Source organism: Panthera pardus, unplaced genomic scaffold (assembly GCF_024362965.1).
Source record: "Panthera pardus isolate Hobbes unplaced genomic scaffold, ASM2436296v1 HiC_scaffold_25, whole genome shotgun sequence".
Classification (NCBI taxonomy): Eukaryota; Metazoa; Chordata; class Mammalia; order Carnivora; family Felidae; genus Panthera; species Panthera pardus.
The window spans coordinates 13,420,141-13,444,182 of NW_026526821.1; the positions used below are offsets into that span (position 1 = coordinate 13,420,141).

Sequence of the window (24,042 nt, forward strand, 5' to 3'; positions counted from 1 at the left end):
CTTCTGTTCTAATGAAGCGACTCTCGGTGGCCTCCTGGATGGCAGCTGGTCACCAGAAAGACCAAGCCAAGATTAGCAGTCTGGAACTTTCAGCGTAAGCTGATAACAGATCATACTTATGTGATAAAGCCTCCATAAAAATCCCTAAACTATGGGGTTCAGAGAGCATCTGGGCTGGTGAACACATCCACAGGCGGGGGGATGGGGTACCCCAACACCACAAGCACAGAAGTGCCCGCACTCAGGACCTTTCCAGACCCTTCCTTATGTGTCTCTTCCTCTCACTGTTCACCTGTATCCTTTCCTATATCCTTTGTAATAAACTGGTAAACAAAAGGAAGTATTTCCCCGAGTTCTGTCCATTCTAGCAAATTATCAAATCCAACAAAGTGTGGCCACGGGAACCCCAAATTACAGCCTGTCGGCCAGAAGTCCAGGTGACATCCTAGGACTTGTGATTAGCGTCTGAAATGGGGGTGGCCTTGTGGCACTGAGCCCTTGGCCTGTGGGGTCTGACGCTAACTCAGAGCGGACAGTGTCGGAACTGAACTGAATTGCGGTACACCCAGCCGTGCTGCAGAATTGGGGGGTGTGGGAAGAAGTGTTCGATGCGAGCGGTAAGGAGAAGAAAACAGAGTTTTCCTTCAGTGAGGCTGGCGGATGAGGCTGGTTTTCCTAGGCAGCCGGTGGGTATCACTGACTGCCCACTGCATCCACGACCAACCCTCCCCAGGAAGGGTCCTTTGCTTCTCGTGAAGCCCCTGTCCCCCTCACATTCCACGGGCCTTTGAGGGGCTGACTCCAGCCATTTTCCTGGGCAGTGATTTGGTCAAGAACACACATGTGATGCAGTTGGGGCCAAGGAGATTCCGGAAAGGGTTTGCTGGAGTTTTCTAGAAAACTTCCTGCTTGCTCCTTTAAGAAAGCTTCCAAAGCTTTCCTCGGCCTGATTGTTTCTTCTGAACCCAAGTGACCCTCAGTCCCCAGGGGGGGTCTCCTCCCTCCGGCAGAAAGAAGTCCACTCAGAAGACAACGCCAAGATGGAAAGAATCCGGTCCTTGGAGACCTCTTTGGATTGCTGACTCACCTGTTGACTGATGGGAACCCACATGCTCTGTAACTTAATAAGCCAATATCAGTATGAGTTCCTGTTACAGTGTCAGGGGGAGAGCGGTGAGCCCGTTCTTACACGATCTCAAATTTTCCATAAGACTGTTCAAAGTTCAAACCATGTCTGGGAGATGTCAAACACCTGCCAACAGCAAGGAGGCCATAAAAGGGTGAATACCGCATTTGAAAGGGAAGCGATTTGCTAACGATCGATACCGATATCGGGTTGCGTTTAGAAAATATAATGCTCCCCAAAGTGAATCAATATAACAGTCCCAGGTGCTTCCAAAGATGCTAAAACAGCTAAGACTTTCTCCTGAGGCCATTGTTTTCTCCGGCTCTTGGGGCAACTGTATTCTGGGACCTGTTAGCTGAGTTTAAGAAAAAATCCCTTTATCTGGCACGAAGCTCGGATCTGCCCCTCTAACCGCGACAAAGGTGGAAAGCGGGACAAGGAATAATTCCACTTGCGGGCCGTTGTCCTGTATAACCACCTGGATGAAACCCAGAAACACGGGAAGAGAATCAGGAAGTACAACCTCCTCCCATCCACTGTTTCCCCAAGTTTCTCTTCTCTAGTAAATTTCCCCAAACCAGCTCTCCAGACCGCGGTGTCCCGGGGACGCCATCACCCGTCGTTTCAGACCCAGAACTCAGACTCAGAATACCTCGCTGCCCTCGGAGATATTTTAAGGTTTCACGTTTTTAACCATATTCCTATTTTATATACATTTTCCCAGCATTTCCCACAAGCATAATCCATATGGATGGAGTTTTTCTCACAAGAGAAAAATAGGATTTTGGTGAGAACGTCGTCTCGCGACGCTTCCTTCCGGGGCGCTCCACCCAAGGGCTAGACTCACTCCCACGGAAGGGGAGTCTGTGTTCAATATAAATGCAAAATGTTCCAGACACTCAGGATTCTCTGTGCTTTGCATGAATAGAGACAGCAGCTTGCCAGTGGGCAGGACTTGGCGGGGAGGCCCCTGTCGCAAATCCGCAGCCACACCGCCACGCTCCCGAAGTGCCTGTGAAATCTGCCTCCGTCGCTAATTTCACACCCCGGGGACAGAGCTGTGAACAGCTCAGAGCACAGAATTCTCGTTTTCCTAACAGTTTCCGTAACCCTCAGACACCCTTCTATGGCATTTTCTCCACCTTTTAAAAAATTAAAATGTTCACTCCCGTTAAGGTTAAATCTCAGGTTTGTTTTGGCTTAATCATCTCATTACTGCCTTGACTTTGCAAACAGCAGTGACTTTATTTTGTCTTCAGATCTTCTGCGAAGCTTTCTCTGGCTGGGTTGCATTTTTTTCAAAAGCGAAATGAATCGTTCGCATATTCCGCATTCATTATTCGCTCTCCTGCAGCTTTCTAAATGACGTAGGTACTTGGATGCTTCTGTGATGGGCACAGAATGCATTGGAAATGCGCTGTTAAAATATGCTTTTCATCTCCCTTCAGACCAGAAGATGAGTTTTCTTCTCTGGGTTTCTGCAGACCTGAGAAACACTCCTCATGGCACAGGAGGCGGATCCTTCGGGACCCAGGCAAGTGAAGATGACTCTAAGAACTCGGGGAGCTGAATTTATAAACCCAAAAAGGTTTGCAACTGAGACTAGGGTTTAATTGTTTGGGTCGTTCCTGTTGACCAACTCGGTTGGGCATTTCAGTCAGTGAACGACTCAAAAATAGTATCTGCTCGGATCATAAAATATAGTGAAATTCTGGTTCAGCTGTCTCAGAAAAAAAAAAATCATGATTTGTTTCTGATATAAATTGGCTGGTTAGGGTTTTTTATTTATTTAGTAAGCCATGGTTCTCATCATAATACTTAAAAGCAGAATTGGTTTTACAATTAATCAGGAAATTAGAGTCATACAACTCAAATTATAACTCCCAGTAAGGGCACCTGGGTGGCTCAGTCAGTTAAGCGTCCGACTTCGGCTCAGGTCATGATCTCATGGTCCGTGAGTTCGAGCCCCGTGTCAGGCTCTGTGTGGACAGCTCAGAGCCTGGAGCCTGTTTCAGAGTCTGTGTCTCCCTCTCTCTCTGCCCCTCCCCCGCTCGCACTCTGTCTCTCAAACATGAATAAACATTTTAAAAAAAATTTTTTTAATTTTAACTCCCAATAAAACAACAGATCCTGTCTTTATTTTAAAATCTGATATTTTGTTTGTTGCAGACTTTTTTTGCATTCGTCCTGGTTTTTAAAATACCGCATTCAAATCATATTTATCTTTTTTTACGGAGATTTGGGGGCACCCCCAAAATCCTTGTGCCCAAGGCCAGTCCGTGCCTGACCTGCCTCAACTTAGCCCCAGTCCCGAATTTACTTCAAGATCAAGGAAGTGGTGACCCCCTGGGGCCCCAGACAAGGACAGGAGCCCAGGGGAGCCTCCAACATTTCCCTCATCACAGATGGTGTGAATTGGGGGTCTTCCCTAGAGGAAAGGAAGAACTTAAGGGCTGAAGCAGGTCCCAGCTCTCTGCCATCTTCCCAAACACCAGAAATGCGTTCCTGCCTCAAAGTCCCGGCTCCCGACCTCCCCCGGGACCTGCCCTCCTTTCCCTTCTCGGTGTTGGGTTCTCTTGACCTGAGATGCAGCCAGCATCACGCCTCTGGCATCATTTCAAGTGACAACAACTGAGTGCTAGAACATTCCTTGGGCAAGGGTTTCCTAGACGAAACCTCCACGTGCCAGGATCCCCCCCCCCATCACCGTTGTGTACACACTGGGGACCCCACGGGGCCGGGGAGGTGAGGATTTCCAGGCGAGAGTGACAGATTCAGCTGCGACCAGGACAGTCCTCCCCAGCCCTGCTCTGAGACTGGTACAGACGTCAGCTTTGTAAGTGTCTGCCGTAGCTCCATGAATTAACAACCCAAACTCTTGGATGCTTGGCCTCCAAAACGCCAGATGTTTGGAAATTTGGAAACACTTGCGTCACTGATTTTTTTCTTTTCTCCCCCACGTCTTTTTCTTTCTTTCTTTCTTTTTTCTTGCAAGTGATTGAAGCCTGTATGTGTTCGGGACTGGTTGCGATCGGGACAAAACGTTGTTTTTAATCGCCCGATAGACATTATCCTGTTTTCGTAACAACTGCAGGGAGCAAACGCACCGGGCACCCTGGGGGTGTTGCGTGCACAAAAAAAGGAGATTTATTGACCTACATAACTTATGGGCAGTCTCAGGTAGTGATTCTTAACGGAGGTAATTTTACGCACACACAGCCCCAAGGCCATTTGGCAATGTCCAGACACATTTGGCGTTGTCACGGGGGGGGGGGGGGGGGGGGGGGGGCGCAGGGGGAGGGTGTGCAGCGTGCTATCTGGTGGGTAGAGGCCAAGGATGTTGTTAAATGTCCTACAAGGTACAGGACAGCCCCCCGCAGCAAAGAAAGATCTATTCCAGAACTGACAATGGTAGCAAGGTTGAGAAAACCTGCTCCAGGGGTAACGGCTTCAGGCATGGCTGGATCCAAGAGTCCTCATAATGTCTACGAGATTCCGTTTCTCTCCAGTTCTTGGCTGCTTTCCTCCGCATTGACCTCACCCACAAACGGGATCTCTCTGCTCTGTGGCCTGGCTCACGGCCTCACGGCCTCACAGAAACAAGTCCTGAGAAAAGGGAGATATTCTTTCCAGGAAATCCAACCAAGTCTGGCATTGAATTCCATTTGCCACCCAGGAACCACCTTGACCGAAGAGGGTGTGGGTGGGAGTGGAGAGGGAGAACATTCTTATTGCCAAGCCCCTGGGTTCTGAGGCCAAATCTAGAACTGGAGCCTTGTGGATCAAAGAGGGGAGGGATGGTTTGCTCCAAATAAAATCGGAGCACAGCTGCCAGAAAGGAGGAGGATGCTGGGTGGACAAAAGTAACAGATGCCCGCACCACATGCTCATGAATGAAAGGGGTGGGAGAACGGGTTTGTAGTGTTAACCATACGTTACGGAGAAAGGAGAGGTTGAACTCTGAGACGAAATGCAGAGATGAGTCATCGTGCTTACCAGAAAGTATGTACGACCAAGGATTTGCAGGCATTTTCTTCCTTCCTTCCTTCCTTCCTTTCTTCCTTCCTTCCTTCCTTTCTTCCTTCCTTCCTTCCTTCCTTCCTTCCTTTCTTTCTTTGATCTGGAAAAGAATTATAAATACGTGTGACATGTAAATACCTTCCGCACATTTCAACGAGGACAAATGAACTTGTGCCTGGGAAGATAGTTTTGCACGGTCTAACCCTTTACACAAACAAAAGGGAATGTGGAAATACTGCCCCAAATGCCAGAACTGTAAAACAGGATTTCCCTCCGGGTCCCATTTCTGTAGACAGTTCGAGTTTTAGTTACCTGTTTTTAAAGATGAAAGTATCGTGTCTAATTCCTTAACAAAGAGAAAGCAGGTGTATCTTGGGGTCACGGTGATCAGCAGCTCCTTTTGATTCCAAGTTCTCTGTGTCGCCTCCATCTGCCTGGGGCTGGGCTGATACGTTTTAATGCACCTGCTACAGCCTTTGATAAACAGAGAACGAGTCTGCAGCCAGCAGAGCCGACCTGATTCAGCCAATGGCGATGTAAGGGGGGGAAGGTTCATGGTCTTCCTGAAGTGAACGGGTGGGAAGGTCCTCCTCGTCTCTGGAATCTAGGGCTGGACACAAAGCCCACTGTCACTGCGGTAATAACTCACAATGACAACACCATTCCCTTCTCCTTCTGGCCCACTCGATGCTTTGCGAAGTCTTTCCATGTCCCCATCTCCAACCACTCTCATGCCTTATGACTCACACACACTGGCCTCGTTTCTAGTCCTCCGGTTCTCAAGACCTGTTTCCTCCCCTCGGTCTCTGCGCCTGCTGTTCCCTCTGCCTGGCACACTGTTCCCTCAGACCTCCCATGCCAGCCCGTCTCACCCTTTAGGACTCAGTCCACACGCCACCTCCTCAGAAAGCTCCCCCCAGACCACCTGAAATGAACCAGTGGCCCCCCACCCCCCATCATTCTTTATCCCATCCCCCATGTTGTTTCCAGTCTGCATTTCTCACAGTCTGAAATTTTCTGTATATTTATTTGTGTCGCTGTATATTGTCTATCCTCATAAACTGGAACCTCATGAGAACAGAGGGATCACATCTGTCTTGTTCACTGCTGGGTCCTGGAAACCAGACGGGATATGAGCAAAGGTACACGATCAACACTTGTTAAATGAATGAACAGACCCACAAGTGGACGACTGCATGGACGGGGTTCACAAGGGGCTGTGTTGCTTTGCATCTGGTTTGTTCCATTTTTCTTGTACAATCGGGGTCTCCCCGGGCAGTGATGGTGCCTAGGCTCCGTGAAGAACCTGGGCGCGCCCGTGTTGGACGAAAAAATACGTAAATGCCTCTTCTCTACCCATCATTCTATACCTTCAAGGATAAAACAGTCTACCTCACACAGGCCCAGGAATTTTGAAATACATTTTTTAAACAAACTATGTAGACTGAGACCCTGGGAAAAATCCGCGTGTGTGTGTGTGTGTGTGTGCGCCTAGACCCCACACAGTCTAGGTGGGGCCCTGCAGTCAATCCTGGGAGGTCTGGAGCTAACATGGCCCTTCACACACGCACTAAATTGAGCCACGGGGGATGAACCTTTACACTCCCGGATTTACCAGTCTTTGGAAATGGATGGCTCCCATGGAAAGAAAGTGGCCTTGGGCAAAGCAGCTCCCTTTGGCCAACAGCGTTCCCTGGGGAGGGACTCGGCCCTGATCTCTCAGCAGCAGCCGGCCCGGGATTATCTGGTTTGGAAGGAGACTCTGGGGGCACATCGCAGCCTCTCCCCAGCCTCCCTCATCTGGGCTCTTGCCAGAGTTCCCCAGCAGGCCTCATTCTTCCACTCTTGCCCAACAGACTGTTCTCCACCTGGCAGCCAGAGAAAGCTTGTGAAAACCCGAATCAGATCCTGTCTGTCCTCTGCTCAGAAGCCCACTGGCTCCCACCTACTGAGAGTAAAACCCCAGGCCCTTGCCACGGCCCTGAGGGCCTGTCCCCATGGCCTCTGTGACCTCATGTCCCACCGTTGCCCCCTCCCCCACTCAGCCGAGCTAGGCTGACCTCCCGGCCTTTGCCGGATGATGCCAGCCACACGCCGGCCACAGGCTCTGTGCTGACTGTTCTTTCTCTGAAGGCTCTGTCCTGAGGTCACCATGGGCCACCACTCGGGTTCTTCCACGTCTGCCAGACATTGTCTTCTCAGCCAGGCCTTCCCCCACCACCTATTTAAAATTGCCAACCGCCCTCTGCAATCAGCTGAACAGCACACCCCTCCCTACATACGCCCAGGTCCTAGTCCCCAGAACCTGTGAATTTTCACCTTACAGAGCAAAACGGACTTTGCAGGTATGATTCAGTGAAGGCTCTTGAGGTGGGCAAATTATGGGGATTATCTGGGTGGGCCCGGTGTAACCACAAAGGTCTTTAGACGGTCCTTACCAGGGGGGAAAGAGGAGGCTTAGAGTCCAAGGAAGTGTCACGACAGAAGCAGGGATGGGGCAGAAGTCCCCTGAAGATGGAGAGGGCGCCACAAGCCGGCGAACGCAGGAACGCGAGGGGTCCTCAGAGCCAGAGGCTAAGGGAACGGACTCTCCCCTCCAGTCCCCAGAAGGGCCCAGCCTTGCTGACACCTTGACTTTAGCCCCCGTGAAACTGACTGTGGACTCTGGCCTCCAGAACCGTTACGAGAAGAAAATCCGTGTTGTCTTAATCCCCCAAGGTTGTGATCATCTGTGACAGCAGCCCTAGGACAGGAACACCCCCCTCCCACACGCCTGGAGCTCCCCATCGCGTGCTGCCATCTCTCGCTTTTACCGATTTGTCTCTCCCCACCACTTGAACGTGTGTGCCTTCTAGAATCACGGCTCCGGGACCGCTGACGTTCCGTCCATCCCCGTGGCGCGCGAGGCGGCCGAGCACCAAGATTCTAAATTCAGTCTGGGCAAGTTCAAGTCCCAGGAGGGCGCCCTTGGGCAAGTCACTTTACTTCCCAGTGACTCCGTTTCATTATCTAGACTGGAGACAGGGACAGCAGCCTCTCTCACGGAATATGATAGAATGAAAGGAGTTGGGTACATGAACAGCTTTCGACGGTACTGGTGCGTAGCCTGCACTGAGGACACTTTGATTATTATTACTCCTCAGTCACCAAATGGCCGCTGAACCCTGTTTGAGGTCCGCAGGCCAAAACTGAACGAGGCAGACGCTGTCCCTATCCTCCCAGGGTTGACATTTGATTCGGGTAACGGACAGACATGATAATTAAAGGTGATTATCTGTACCATTAAGAGGATAAACTAGGGCGGGCGTGACGCCCAGGGAAGAGGCGATGGAGACCTCTGTAGGCGAGGTAATCCTGGAAGGCCTCATGGAGGAGGTGTCTCTCCGGCTGAGTGACGGATTTCAACGTGCACGTGACGGGAGCCACAGGCAAGGGATGTGAGGAGCGCAGAAACGTGGTCTGATTTATTCTCTTCCAGGATCCTTCTGGCTGCCGTGTGGGGCCAGAACAGAGGTTGAGAAACGGGTGGGGCGGCAAAGCGAGGGTGGCTGGTGCCCGAGCGAAGCAGGGAGACGAAGGAAAGAGATCCACGCAAGGTGACCTCTGGAGGCACATCCAGGGAGGCAGCCGTGCTGATGGGCTGGGGTGGGGCGAGAGACCGAACCGAGGGGGACCCAGGGCGTTTGCCCGAGCCACTGGGCCCCTGATGCTTGGCGGATCACAGACGTCTGGTGGGGAGTGGATGGACCCACCCTCACAGGGGCGGCAGAGGGAGTTTTAGTCCCCCATTCCCAGGGACACGCTCCCAGAAAGCCTGTGCCCCACGTGTGTGTGCAGGGAGGGGGAAGGGTTCCTTGTGGGGCAGGGATTAGAAGGGCGCGCAGGGGTGTGGCTGCAGAGGATTTACCCAGAAGGACCGTGGCTCCCTCTCTTTACCCAGAAGGACCGTGGCTCCCTCTCCTCGCCGTACTAGAGCCTGCAGGGCATTCCATCGCCTGGGGACCCGGGGAGCCCGGACCCATCGAGACTCACCACTCCTGCAGCCTAACCTGGCCGTCCAGGGCCAGGCGCTTCTCTTAAATGTGCCCACCACTTGTCCCAGGGACGACCTCCCCCAGCTTAACGCTTACTGACTGATATTTGGAGAGAAGGAAAGCCTGCAGGGGACGAAACAGACTCCCATCATCCTTCCTATTTCCAGTCTCAGTCCGGTCTTGGCAAAGTACATCAACAGGGGACATTATTGGCGTTTTGTGCAAGGCGATCCATTGCAAGGGACTGTCCCAGGCATTGAAGGACATTTATCTTTACCCTGATCATTGTCACTGAAACCACCCCACTCATTTCCAGGCACTGGGTTTGCCTGCAGATCTAACTCTTCAAATGCCTTTAGAACCTCGGTGGGGGGAGTACCCTTCCCTTGCACCATTGCCTGGGCAAAGCTCTTTACAAGTGTGCCAGGCTGGTTACTTCTGAGCTCTGGGGCCTGCAGACATTCCATTACCAACCAGCCACATCTCCAGAGAAAGTGGAGGCTACTCGGGGAGCATCCAGCCCTGCAAAAATAGACAGTCATGACAAAATATAAGCAAACAGAAAAAAGGGGTCTCTGCATTGTGCCATCCAGGTGGTGGGCATTTACAGATTCCACACGGCAAGGGCAGTGCCCCGTGTCAGAGTCCGAGGAAGAATGAAGACACCATCCCACGGGGCCAGGAGCTCACAGTGGGTCCAGGAGATAAACAGAATTATTACTCACTGTGGCAAAAGCAATGAGAGAGGACGTCTTTCTGCAAGATGAGTTTTTAAACACAGGTAGGGAGTGGCCCATTTGTGGGTTCGATTTCAAGGGTATTTTTATGTTGGAATAGAAATGGATGGGATGGGATGGGATGGGATGGGATGGGATGGGATGGGATGGAATACAGTGGAATGGAATGGAAAACAACAGCATAGGATAGGATAGGATAGGATAGGATAGGATAGAAAACACCAGAGTATATCCCAGTTGCTAAAAGTATTGTGTTTCCATTTACATAAAGGGGTATATTGTCTACGGATGTAAAATGTATTTCTAACTTTGGGTCATGTTCCAAAAAGCTTGAGGTGCACGGTGTATACAATATGGGATCCCGAATGGGATTGTAGAACAGAAAAACTAGTGAAATCTGAATAAAGTGCAGTTTAGCGAACAGTAATGTGCCACTGTGGACCACAGAGGAAACTATCTTTGCAATATGGGCTAGAAACACACATCAGAACCTGTCAAGCACTGGAAACTTGACATCAGATTTTTGGAACAATTTACAGGTATAGAGCAATTGCACTCTGCGATGGGTCCTGGTGTCCATCAATTTAGGTAATTCCCAAACAACCCTGGACACCGTTCTTCTCCTTGCACAGATGAGGAAAATGGAGACTCAGCAAGGCCGAGAGCCTCTCCGGAGGTCACCCCGCTGAGAGGCCAGAGCTCCAGGCCTGGGTCCCGCAGGCATCCCCCCCAAGACCCCGACCCAGAGGATCCTGCGGCACCTGCTGCCCCGGGATGGGGCTCCCCCAACGTCCCGCCGTCTCCAGGCACCTCTGCAATGAAAGCAACAGGCAGGATGAGCAAACTCAGTTCGGATTTAGAAAGAGACTCCCCCACCAAGACTCCTTGGGCACAAACTCGCCTCGCTCCCCTCTTGCCAGAAAATCACGCTGCTGAAACTCCCACGCTTCTCTCTAGCGTAACTGACTGTCACTTCCTCAGGGCGCCACCTGGTTCGAGCTCAGGATGCGGAAGGGAAGCAAATCTTCTAGGTGATTATTCCACCACCGCCCATGCCCACCCCCCTTCGGAGTAAAAGAGCCAAAAAGAAAGGAGGAGGAGGAGGAAGGAGAAGAAGGAGAAGGAGAAGGAGGAGACGAAGAAGAGAGAAATGTCAGGATTTCTTCCAGAAAAGCCAAATGAAACAGGGTGGATGGAAACCCCGTCCTGGCTGAGGATGGGTAAGCATTAGCCACCCCCCCCCCCCGTATATGTTCTGTCCCCCCGCATACAGGTGTGTACGTGGGAGGGGGTCCTTTCCACCCTGGCCCCTCCTCCCAGTGTCCCACGGTCTGTTGGTTTAGGGCACCCACATGGCGTGGGTTCTGGAGGCTGAGCTGGGACGGGACAGACGACTTCTCTGTTGTCGCAAGGTCAACGACCTGTGTCACGTGCATCCGGGGCATGAGCTCGTGTGGCAGTGCAGCCTGGTCGTCAGGGCCACAGCTCCGCCAGCCCCCGCCTGCCTTCATTTCCTCTGTCGAGAGAGCAGGGTGGACGGGGCGATGTTGGGGATTCCTTCCGGCGCGTGGCGTTCGTACAACAGGCACCCCTGAGCACCCGCCCTGTGCCGGTCCCAGTTCCAGGCTCCGGGGTGCAGCCCCGACCCCAGTCCTACCCCCACAGACCCGGCACCCTGGGGGAGACACCCAGTGAGCAAGAAATCAAAGCAACACCCGGAGCATGAAGCATGCTGGGAAGACAGGCTGAAGCGCCAAGGGACGGGCAGGTGGGCTTGGATGGGGACTCGGAATGAGGAAGGGACGTCCGACCTCAGCCCGAAGAGGAAGAAGGAGCACATCACAGGAGGGGCCAGGAAGGGCACTCCGGGCACAGAGGGCATCGGAGTGGAATCTGAGTTACAGCCAACCCCGCCCTTCCCAGCTGGCCCCGTGGGACCCACGGAGAAAATGTCCTTCCTCCTGCCCCCACACAAAAGTTCCTGAAATTGCATCCTGGAAGTATTAGAGGCCTTGTAATGAATGTTTAAGAACACAGACTCTGGTGCCAGGGTACCTAGGTTCAAATCCCAGGTCTACCACTTACCAGCTGGGCTACCTTGGGCTGGTTAATCAGCCTCTCTGTCCCTATTTCCTCCTCTATAGAATGGAGATAATAAGCATCCATTTCATAGGGCTGCTATGAGATGAATGAGTTACTGTAGTGAGCACAGTGTCTGACCTGAGTATGTTTGTCCACCATTACTGTCTAGGTGAAAAATCCAGCATGTTGCAAGCGATTAAAAAAAAAAAAAAAAAAGTGCCGTGAGGAGACCAGATGTCCAAATTGACATTCAAAGGGTATAATTGAAAGACAAGCACAGTTGGCATCGAAGCACCACTTTCCCGGAGTGTGTGCCCACGTTTTTATATAGACAAGGAATTTAACTGCAGCCTGGCAACTCTTCAAGAAAAATTAATACCCCTGCTGCCTGCTTCTCCCCTACCCTCCGTGTTTCACCTCCTCTCCCCGCAACCCACCCCTAGAGGATTCCTGGAATTGCCGATTACACAGGGAGGGGTGTCACCCGGGGGGCTCCAACAGGGAGACACAGGGAGTCACCAGGACGCGGCAGGGGGGGCTCTGAGAGAGGGTCCATGGGAGGCCAGGAAGCAGCAGAGCCCAACACCCTGAGCCGCCCGCCCCCCTGCCCGTGCCCCGCGCCTGGTGACCCCGTACCTCCCTCCAGCCGCGTCCTGTACCCCTGCCCACCCCGTGCCCATGCACAGCCTCAGACAGGTGGCCCTGGGGACAGGGAGGGCCCGGGACCCGCGGGGGGGTTCTTTCCAACAGAAATGGCGCTTGACTCGCTCCCGTCCCGCCTGACACGGGGTCTCCCGGAATGCGCCCCAGGGGGCTTGCCGCCCCGCCCCTGCCCAGCCCCCGCCCTGGCCGTAACTGCCTCTTCAAAAGGGAGGAGAAGGAGCAGAGAAGGCACCTGGCCGATCAGGGCGGCCACGGTTTCCAAAGCATCCCCCACCCACAGATGACAGCCTGCCCTCGGATGTGTCCAGGCGGCTAAACACCGGCAGATTACAGACGCCCGAGAACTTGCGGAGTCCTGCCCAGATTTCGGTCTTAAGAAGCAATTTGCAAGAAATGATTTGCCGGATTGAGCGGCCGCCAGGAATCCTGGCCGGTCGGCGTTTTCTCCCGGAGGCTGTTCTCAGACTCGGGAGCCAGATCGGGGCCGGGGCTCCTCGGCCTCAGCGGAGCCCCGCGGGCGGCAGGGAGGCGCAGCGCGGGCAGGCCGATTTCGTGCGCGTTTACCGAGCCCGGCAGGAGGCCACCGCCCAGCACGTCCCCGGCTAATTGAAGGACCGCGGCCAGTTGTTCGCCATCAGGGTCGCAGAAGACGACCGCTTTGCTCCCAGGGAGCGAATGGGAGCGCGTCAGATGCCAAAATCCGGCGCCCGCCACATGGCATCCTTCACAAGCGACCCTGCAGGGACAGCCGGCCGTTGTGCGGAGAGGGTTACGGTGGGGCCTCCGTCCGGCCTCTGGGGGGGGCCGCTCAGCCCACGAGGGGGCAGAACAGGGTGCCGACCTGCCTCCGCCCTGGCCCAGAGGGGCTGCGGCTCTGCACGGGGGAGGGGCTACAGGCCGGGGGTCAGGGGACTCGTGCAGGGGCGGGGAAAAGGGGCCTGGCCCCCGGACCAGCCCTGTCTGCGGCCAGTGCAGGCCACGTGGAAACACGGGCCCAGCACCCACGGACCTTCCAGCAGCCAGAGCCACCCTGGGAAGACGGGGGTCACTGTCCGCTCTGGGACCGTGAGCTTGTCGGGACAGGGCCAGGTCCGGTCACATCCTCGCACCCCTGTGTCCGACCCCCACCCAGGATGCCCTCCTCGGCCACCCGGCTGGGAGGGAGAGGTCACCCCACTGAAGTCTGCGGCCCCCACAGCTTTAGCTCAGTGGGCGGTCGCCCCTGAACTTGTGACCCGCTAAAGCTGCCCGGTTGGGGGGTGGGGGGTGAGACGCCCTCACCTCATCTGTCCCTGTGATCCCCACGCCGCCCAGCCCACCCTTGATGGTCATGACATTCTGGAATGACTGTTTCTCTCCTGGGGTCACAGGCACACTGGCCCCAAAGGAGCCGGCAGACACGGCCGTGTGTCCCCTTGGTGTTTTTTGAGACATGGGACTCCAGGGTCAACGTGTGAAAACCTGGAGATTTCACTTGCGACTCGGATTGATTCTCCTGAGGTCCCAGGAGATGGGGCACCCTGGGCCCACACCCTCTCGTGTAGCCACCAGTGGGCAAAATCCCGCCGCCCCTCTAGGCGGGCCTGTGCTCCCAGTGTGAGCCGTCTCCACTGCCCGCCATCATCTCCCAGCGCGAGCCCAGGATCTGCCGCCCGGACTCCTGTGCTGCGTCGTCCAGGTGCCCCTGGCCGGCCTTGTGACCCCAGCCAGCTCCTCGGCCTCCCTGGGCGCTCCCCCTGCAACCACAGAAAGTGTAACAGGACCCACGGCTCGGCTGGGCATTGGCCGAGCCCGGATCCGCACCTGCTTGGACCGTGTCTGGCGGGGGTAATCCCTGGGGAGGTGCTGGCTGGCGGCCGGTGGCTGGCGGGGTCCTCACTCCTTTTACTACTTGCCGGCCCGTCCGGGCCTTGGGGTCCGAGACCCTGCTACGGACGGAGGAACAAATTCGGCCATTTCTCTCCAGCTCTCTCTGCCTCCCCCTTCACCCCAGCCCGCCGCTCCCCGGGCCCCACCCCCAGAGGCGAGCAGCACGGGGCCCGGAGTCCTGCGTCCTGGAGCTGGGTGTTCCATGGGCCCGGTCACCACCGGGCCCGAGAGACCCCGTGTGCGCCCGCGTTCGGATCTCCTCCCCCGTTTTGTGCCCGGACGTTCGCCCCCGTCCAGCAGTGACTCCGGGACTGCGTGGGAGGTGGACTCAAACCTGCGAGTTTTCTTTCTTCCCGCCCCCCGCCCCCAATCCTCCCACCCCCACCCCCGCCACCGGCAAGAAGCTTCGGGATCCGCCAGACGCCATGGATCTTTGGGATTAATACGCACACCCGCTAAGCACTTCGAACGCCGTCAACAACTGTACTCCAGTTACTACCGGGTCCTGCTTCACGCTGTCTCGCCCCCAAGCTCGTCCTGTCAAGCTCGTAACGATCAGCAGGGTCACAGGGGCTCTGCGACCTGGCGTTTGAATGGCACGTGACCCGCCGTGTCTGTGCCCGAGTGTGTGCGGCCGTGGAGCGTGTGCGCGCGTGTGTCAGTCCGCACACTCACGTGTCCAGGCCCCGAGTGTGGGACGTGGAAACCGGCCCCCAAGACCTGGTGGACGCGTTTCACGCTGTCGCGGTCCTTAAGCTCCGAGGAGTCACTGACGGGACACTCGAGTTTCCGTGTCAGGCGGCCACCGACCCCCGGCTCCGCCGACACCCACCTCCTCCTTTCTCTCCCCCCTCCCATTCGCCAGCCCTCCCTTTCCGCCTTCCTCTGCCCCCCCCCCCGCCTGCCTGCCCCGCCCCTCCCTCCCCTCCCCGCTCTCCTCTACTTTGCAGCTTCTGCCCTGCGCCCCCCAGCCCCACGTGAGGGGTGCAGGACGGGAGGACCACCGCCTCCCGCCTGGCCGTGGAAAAGCTTTGACGCAGGTGTGCACCCGTTTCTCGGCCCTGCAGATCCCCCAACGCGGGGGAAAAAAATCCATCCATCACGCATGCGTGCACACACACACGTGCACACATCAGGCGCGCAGAACGTAACACAGACCAGAAGCAAGCCCTCCGCCCTCTGTCTTGGTTTTGCTTTCCCCAGAAGCAGACCCCGAGGTGAGGTCTCAAGGTCAAGTAGTTTATTTGGGGGGTGAGCCCAAACGACGCCAGCTGGGTGTGGGGCAGGGAGACCCGGAAGGGACAGAGCCAGCCAGCATTCTCCCTGTTTCTCTGGGAGGCAACAAGGCGTTGCCCCGCAAGACTGCAAGCCCAGCCCAGGAGCACCGGTCAGAAGATGGGCCTGAGCATCCTGGGAAGGGGCGGCGGTGCTCCCTCTAGCCAGTTACCACCATGCCTGCCCCGCTGGGGAGCCTACTGCATAGACCTGCTCCTCTGGGTTATCCCAGCCAAGACCCATCAGAACTGTTACCCCAACCCCATGGGACCTGGTGCGGGGTCCCCCCTTGGAGCATTAATTTCTCAGCACTGTAAACAGTGGAAGCAGTGACATGGGGTGCGGATCGAGTGACAACAAGGAAGACAGTGGAAGGCAGGCCCCGGCACTCATCACTTATGCCAGCCTTAGAGCTGTCTCACTGTGACCCATCCTGCAGTTCTGCCTCACTTTTATTTCCCAGGCTCTACAATCTCCCCAAATCAACAGAGCCCAGACCTGCTGGGCCCCCAAGGTGACGTCCCAGTCGGGTCATAGGACTCACAAAACCCGTGAGACAGTTTTTCGAACTCTTTTTTGTAATGTTTGTTTACTTTTTGAGAGAGAGACGGAGCGCGAGCAGGGGAGAGGCAGAGAGAGAGGGAGACACAGACTCCGAAGCAGGCTCCAGGCTCCGAGCCGTCAGCACAGAGCCCGACGCGGGGCTCGAACCCACGAACCTCAAGATCATGACCTGAGCCAGAGTTGGATGCTCAACCGACTGAGCCACCCCCGTGCCCCTTGAACTTTTGTTTAATGCAACCCACAGTGAGAATCAGATTTCACACCGTGACATACACACTCACATGCACACAGACACACGTCTGTTTACAGAAGAACGGAGCAGGGGTTTCCCCAAACGCTGCCTGCCCTCGGCACCTGCCACGCACGACATTTCCCAGTCTACTCTGTTGCGGTGACTGTAGATCTCGAACACGGGGCTCCCCCCTCTACGTTGATTTCAATACCCACTAATGATCACAACCCGCCGCTTGATAAACTGCGCCCGGAAACATCCAGTATGAATGGTGTTGGACTAGACACCCTTTATCCCACAGCGGTGGGGAGGTGACCCACTTTCTTCTCCGGAGGGCAGGGGCGGGACAAGGGCGGTGCCCAGCAGACCTTGAGAGGTCACGACCTCCAGTGTTTGCCCAGCAGCCTCCAAACCGGGGTATTGGTGGGGTTGGGGGCACAGACCGGATGGCAGAACCCCAGCCCTGGCGTCTCCCCAGCCCACCCTGGGGCATCTGTGGGGCCCCGGCCCCCCAAGGAAGCAGCGGGCTCTGAGCTGGGCCCGGCGGCCCTTCCCAGGGACCCCAGACCCGCCTGTGACCCCGCCCTCGGGGGCAGGCTCTCAGGGCTTGCAAACAACCCCCGGGCCCAGAGAAACAGGCACAAGACTGTTCATACGTTAGGGGGAGTTATTCCTCCTGTTTCCGTGTGGCTCTGCTCAGCTGACGTTGCCCCAGCCGGCACACCGGCCCCGCATGGTTACCTCACTTCGTGCTCACGGCAGCCCCGGAGGCAGACACGGTGGCTGAGGTCAGGGCATCAACAGTGGCTGCGGCAGTAATGAGGACAGTAAGCGATGCCTCCTGTCCCCGTGCCGAGGGCTCCCTCTGATCCCCCGAGGGGGCCGCTTCCTCCCGCAGGCCGGTCTCTGCCCTCCTGCCCTTGTCTACCACGCGCTTCCGTCTTGCTTGTCTCTGGACAGACACTGTCCCTCTGGTCTCCCTCATTTCCGTGCCACTGATGGTGACAGTCTTCCTGGCCGTGCTTGCGACATGGCCTTTTGGGTCCTGATAGACTTGTTTATAACCCGATTTCATGTATAAAGGCAGGTTTTCCTTCCCAGGCCCACATTGGGGGGAGGGTCTCGGGTGTTCAGGAGGCCATGTTGCCTGGCTGCTGGTTCAGGGCCCAGAGGGGACAGATTGGGGGGGGCAGCAAAGGACCCAACCCCCACCCCAAGCAGGTGGTGGCTGAGGAGGCCACCTGGGGATACTTTGGCCACCACAGTCCTGCTGCCTGAGCCTGGTGTGTTCGAGGCACCAAGGACTGGGCCCCAGGACTCCACATTTCAGACCCTCCCTGTCCTACTCCGGCCCCAGCTCCCCAGAGAAATCTCCGTGTTCCTCCAGGGCAGAGACATTCTCATTCCCCTTTGAGGAGGGGAAAGCCCAGTGGGGAACAGCTCTGGAGCCCCCTCCCCGGCCGCAGTCCAGCCAGCCCTGCCACATCCTGCTGTGTGACCTTGGGTAACTTGCTTAAGCTCTCTGGGCCTGTCTCCCCCCCTGTAGCTGTCTCTGAGGCCCACCTACCCCACCAGGCACTGAGGCTTTGATACTTCTCTCCTCTTACAAAAATTCTTTGCGATCCACCTTCGCGTATTTTTCTAACGATTTCCGCGGATAAATTCCTATACGTGGAATCTGGGGCCCGAAGTTATGCACCTTTAGCTGTAGTCGCCCCGTGTTGCCAAATTGCCCTCCAGACAGGTTGTGGCAATGAACTCAGCAAGAGGTGTGGTTTTATTGAATGAAACGTTCCTCCGCCCCGCACATCCTTTAATCCACCCTTCGCCTTTATGAGGCTTACGCTTCTCTTCAAAATCCTTGTTTCCTCCTGCATAATTCCAGAATTTCATACACGTTCTCCTTTCGGGTCATTATTAAAATAAGACCTATCAGACCGTGTGAGAGCACAGTCAGAGCCTTGGGAAAGAGATGTTCCTTTCAGCGTTGCAAAGAATAAAAACTACTAATCCCCAGGGACGCCTGGGTGGCTCAGCCAGTTGAGCGTCTGACTCTTGATTTTGACTCGAGTCATGATCTCACGATTCAGGGGATCGAGCCCCACGATGGGCTCTATACTGACAGTGTGGAGCTTGCTTGGGATCCTCTCTCTCTCTCTCTCTCTCTCTCTCTCTCTCTGTCTCTCTGTGCCTCCCCTGCTCACATTCTCTTTCTCTCTCTCTCAAAATAAATAAACATTAAAAAAGTTTTTTATAAAAAAAAAATTTACTGGGGCACCTGGGTGACTCCGTTTGTTAAGTGCCCGACTTGGGCTCAGGTCCTGATCTCACGGTTTGTGGGTTCAAGCCCTGCATCAGGCTCTGTGCTGACAGCTCGGAACCTGGAGTCTGCTTTGGATTCTGTTTCTCTCTCTCTCTCTCTCTGCCCCTCCCCCGCTTATGCTCTTTGTGTCTCTCTCTCTCTCCGAAATAAATAAACATTTAAAAACAAATTATAAAAAATTACTAATCCACAGAGATTCTGAAACGAGGCGGTCAGGGCGCAAGAGAACAAAGTCTCCAGCCTCACGGGAGGGGCCCCTCTGACCCAGGACCCCATCATGGTGCTGCCTGGTCCTAGCACCCGCAGACCTTTCCACTGAGCTCAGAATGAACCTGAAACCCGCCCCCAAGAGACCAATGTTCTTTGCAGCCCCGACCTCCCCAACCCCCCCCAGCTGCCTTCTTCGGCCACACTCGGCCCCACCAGCCTCCCCGCTGTCTTTGAACGGTCTGAAGCATGCTGGCCTCGGCACCTCGGCACCTCGGCACCTCTGTTCCCTCCTCCTGGTAACTCTTCTCCCTGATGATTCCCAGGCCTGCTCCCTCACTTCCTATCCCTGCTCAGTGTCACCAGGTCAGAGCAGCCCCCTCCCTGACCACGTACGTCAAATAACACACCCCCTCCTTCTCCAGCCCTTGTCTTCCTTTATTGTCCCTGCATTTATCACTAATCAGTAACTGACACTATGCAAACATTCGTGTTTATCAGGGGGTTGTCTCTCCCCCGCGAGAACAGAGGCTCCCTGAGGCCAGAACCTCATCTGGTATGTTCCCTGGGTGTCCCCAGTGCCTAGAATGAAGCCCACTCAGTGAATGCAGTGCATGTTGGGTGAATAAACAACTCCTTCCCGGGGCCGATCGCTGCCCATCTCACCAGGTATGACTGAGTCTGGCCACCTGCTCACCGGCCCGCTTGCTCTTCCCAGATATGCAGGACAATGACATTTTCCAGCCTCCTTGCAGGGAATCTGGGGACGTGTGCCTGAGTTCTAAGAGAACAAAAGCACAAGGGACAGAAGACAAGGCCAGACCGAACCTTAAAACCTATGCACGAGCCCCTCGTCTCCCGTCCCCTTACACGGTGGACCTTGAACACTCAAGGTGAACACGGTCACATCACGAGGTTGAAGGAGCCTGAATCCCTGAGCCGTGGCTTAGAGGAGGTCTCACCAGGAGAGCCTTGCCACCGCGTGAGCCTGAGGCGAGAGCAGAAAGAGCCCTTGGGTGTCCGTGTCAAGGCTTGGGACGTGTTGTTACAGCAGCAGCCAACACTCATCCTGACTAATGCACAGACACCGCGTGCAGCTCTGTCCCCTGGAAACGCTGACGGAGTTTGGCGACGTGTGGCCCGGAGCGCGCTCGGGGCGATTTTCCTTCTCGCCCCGGGGTGACCGAGCGGGACCCAGTATTTGAGATCAACCCCGTGCCTGCACACCTGCCGTGGCCGGGGCGGCCAGTGAATCCGAGAACAGACCCAACCCTGTCGTCCCAGCAGTCACTGGCCAGAGCGCGGTCTCTCCGGAACCCTCTCTCCTCGCACACGGCTCCCCTGGGCTGAGCAGGCGGCAGGGCTGGGACCGCCCGACCCGCTCTCCTTTGCGTGGGAGCAGCTTAGGTAACAGCGCTCGGAGCTCACACGGGGCTGACGGCCCGGCCTGCGAGACACCCCGAGGCCTCCTTGGCTGCTTGGTAATCAGACCAGGAACCTGTGAGGAGGCGTGGCCCTCATTTCACTTAATTGAAAATCCTCCTCATCAAAGAGAACATCCGTGCTCCGTGGCCCTTTCTTCCCTCGCCAGTGACCATTAACCTTTAAAAAGATGCTTTATGAGCCACTTGCCGGCCTCGTCCTCCGGGCCAGGGTGTAATGAGGCCCGTAAATGGGCCAGACTCGGGAGGGAGTGAACGTGAGAAGCGCCACAAATGAGAGACCCGCGCAGAGCGGGCCCCGGGCCGCCCAGCCACGCAGGTGCCCAAACTGGACACGTCAGCAGCCACGGGACTGTGGGACGGCCGAGGCCGGGTCGTGTTCAAGAAGTGAGTTCAACCGAGCCAGCAGTGGAATGAGTGCCCGACCCAGCCCCCTGCTCACTGCTGCCTCCCCGGCCCCTACCCCTCTCTCCCTCCTCTCTGGCTCCACCGCCCTCCTGGCTGTGCCTGGAAATGCCGGGTGCATGCCTACCCCAGGGCCTTTGCGTGGCCATTACCTCTGCTGGGAAAGCTCCTCCCCCAGAGAGTCTCATGGCCGCTCCCTCGCCTGTCACTTTCTCAGGGAAATCTCCCAGACCCCACTTGTAGAATAACATCCCCACCACATCCCACACACTCCCTGGCTCCCTCCCCTGCTTTATTCCTCACCAAAGCACTGGCCAGACCTGCCAGACCACTCCCCTTACCGATTTCCATTCATGGCAGCGTTCCTCTTTCTACATGAGGACGCTTGGCCCACAAGGGCAGGGAGCTCTGCGTGTCTGGTTTTTCACTGCTCTGTTCCCAGCACCCGGAACAGTGTCAGACACGTCGTCGACACTTCCTAAGTCTTTGTGGAATGCTCGAGTGAGTGAGTGAACGCACACACCTGTGAATCAAATTTCACTGACGGACGAACCTTTGGGCCTTGGAAGAACGTGTTTGAAAACAAACAGGGTGGATTCTAGAAGCTGTGCCCCTGCGTTTGCTGAAGGGAAGGGTTAAGAAACACCAATCATCTGGCAGAACCCTCGTGCCGAGCTGCCACCAATCTGGCTGCCACAGGGCCGCCCTAGCTCAAAGGCGCAGAGACAGGAGCCGGGAAAGAGGGACATCTGAGAGTTTGCTGCTCCCCAGAAGCGACACAGAGTTTCCGGGGGCCCCTTGCTGGTCGTGCTCCCTCTGCCGGAGTCCTCTCCCCACAGGCCCTCCCTGGGCAGCTCCCCCCTCTTCTGGGTCTCCGTTCCAGGGCCCCCTCCTCCGGGAAGCCCGGACCTCAGGTGACAGCCCCCTGTCGCGCCCCCGCGGCTTACTCCCCTCGGTGCACTGGTCGCTCTCAGATATTCTCTGCTTACCTGCCTCTTCTCCATCGACCCCCCGGGGGGGACAGCAGCTCCTTGCCAGTCTCGGGTCTCATCCATCCCCGGGCCCTCCGCCAGGATCCGACACAGCAGGCGCTCAGTCAGCATCGATCAGGGGACAAACAGCTGTACGTCCGCGCTGGGGACTTGTAAAGTCACACCGGACATTTCCGGTGCCCGAAGGGCCTGCAAGTGCCAGTTGCTGTCGCCTCGGGGGGTGGGGTTGCCTGACACAGGAGCATGACCCACTTGGCTTCCCTAAATCCCACACTTCAACAGAAATGTTGCCGTGCCCGGTGTCTATGATGCACCGTTAAAGTGAGCACAGGGGCCATTTGTGCCTCTTCCTCTCTCCACACCTTCCAAACCTCACCCCCTCCCCACCTCTGCTGGTAACGTGCGCACGATTCCCTGGGACAACCACCCCGCCTGGCTCTCTGCCCCGGTGTTTTGGAGGCGGCCTCCCTCCCAGCCCCGGGCACGTGACCCCGACCGCACCGATCAGGGCACCTCACCCTCGGCCTCGGTGGCTTGTCTGGGGGCCATCCTGTGACCACCGGGTGTCCAGTGCTGGTCAGCCCAGAACGGCCTCAGGACCATCGGGCTCCCTCTACTCTCGTGAACGCGGTTGTGGCGTCTCTTTGGTTTGCTCGGCCATCTGGATTATTCCACAGGGAGCATTCGCATGGAGCTCCTAGCTTGGGAGTCGTGGAAATTTCTGAGTAGAAAACCGAACCTAGCTGCTGGGGTTTTATGCAATGGTGAACAGGCTGTGAGCCTTCCCACAAGGAGGGACTGGAGCATCCAACAGGAGGCCCCGGTGGGCGTTTCGGGCTCTCTTCCCACGCCTGTGTTGGGATGACGATCCCCACCCTGCGGCTTTCTCCTCCATCGATTCCAGAAACTGGTGACGGGCAGCGAGGACACGGGGCACTTGGAGTTAGGTCCCTCCGAGTTTGGATCTTCCCAGGGCCACGTACCAGCCACATAAGCCTGCGCAGATTACTTAGACCTTCCTGGCACCTGCTTCATCGTTTGTAAACCGAACAAGAGTTGCATCAAAAGCACTAGTTTGGGGGTAAGACAGACCTGAGCCCTAACGCGGGCTCTGCCCTTTACTAGATGCCTGACGTTGGGCGAGCGGTTAACCTCTCTGATTCTTACTGGCCTGTCTATAGAATGAAGATAAGAATACGAACTTCAGGGGCGCCTGGGTGGCTCCGTCGGTGAAGTGTCCGACTTCGGCTCAGGTCACGATCTCACGGTTCGTGGGGTCGAGCCCCGCGTCGGGCTCTGTGCTGACAGCTCAGATCCTGGAGCCTTCTTCGGGTTCTGTGTGTGTGTGTCTCTCTCTGCCCCTCCCCTGCTTGTACTCTCTCTCTCTCTCTCTCTCTCTCTCTCAAAAATTAAAAAAATAATAATTACAAAAAAAGAGTACCAACTCCCCGTGAAAAGACAGAAGGTGCTCTCTGGCGCCCCCAGGACCCCAGGTGCCCTGAGGACACTCTCTCCCAGGCCCAGCCCGGCCCCACAGAATTTTCAGGATCCCCCACATCATCCAACAGACTAACAGAGGCTTTCCTCAGGCCGATGTTGGTATATTAGAACCAGGGTTCCGCACACACATAGCCACCAGGATTAATATCCAGACTCCATGAAGAATCCTGTCAAGAAAGGAAAGTCAAAAATGCCAACTATCCAATACAAAACAGGCAGAGACTTGAGCCAGCTCTCTGCAGAAGAGGAAATGTGAATGAATGGCCAAGAAAAACATGAAAACATTCCCAACCTCCGTAGCACTCAGGAAATGCAAACTAAAAATATAATGAGATAACCTTGTAACACCCACCAGGTGGGCAAAAATCTCAAAACCCTGTAAATTCAAGCATCAGGGCATTAGGGAGCAGGAGACCTCTCAAGCTGTTACCACCGTGTCCAGAAAAACACTTGTTTCTGTTTGTGTTTTTTTTCCTAGTTACTATGGTGCCGTGCACACTTGATGACCTAGCAATTCCACTCCTCGGTATATAAGCAAGAAGGGTAGGGCTTCCAATCGGTGAATCTTCAA

At 55.7% G+C, this 24,042-nt stretch overlaps 1 long non-coding RNA gene across 1 annotated transcript; it reads right to left on the reverse strand.

Moving 5' to 3' along the window:
• Positions 1–225: 225 nt before the first annotated feature.
• On the reverse strand, positions 226–6,026 carry LOC109272313 (uncharacterized). Its single transcript, XR_002082403.2, has 3 exons — positions 5,459–6,026; positions 5,123–5,246; positions 226–1,252 (listed from the first exon to the last, which is right to left on the reverse strand). It is a non-coding gene; the product is annotated as an uncharacterized LOC109272313 (long non-coding RNA).
• Positions 6,027–24,042: the final 18,016 nt, after the last annotated feature.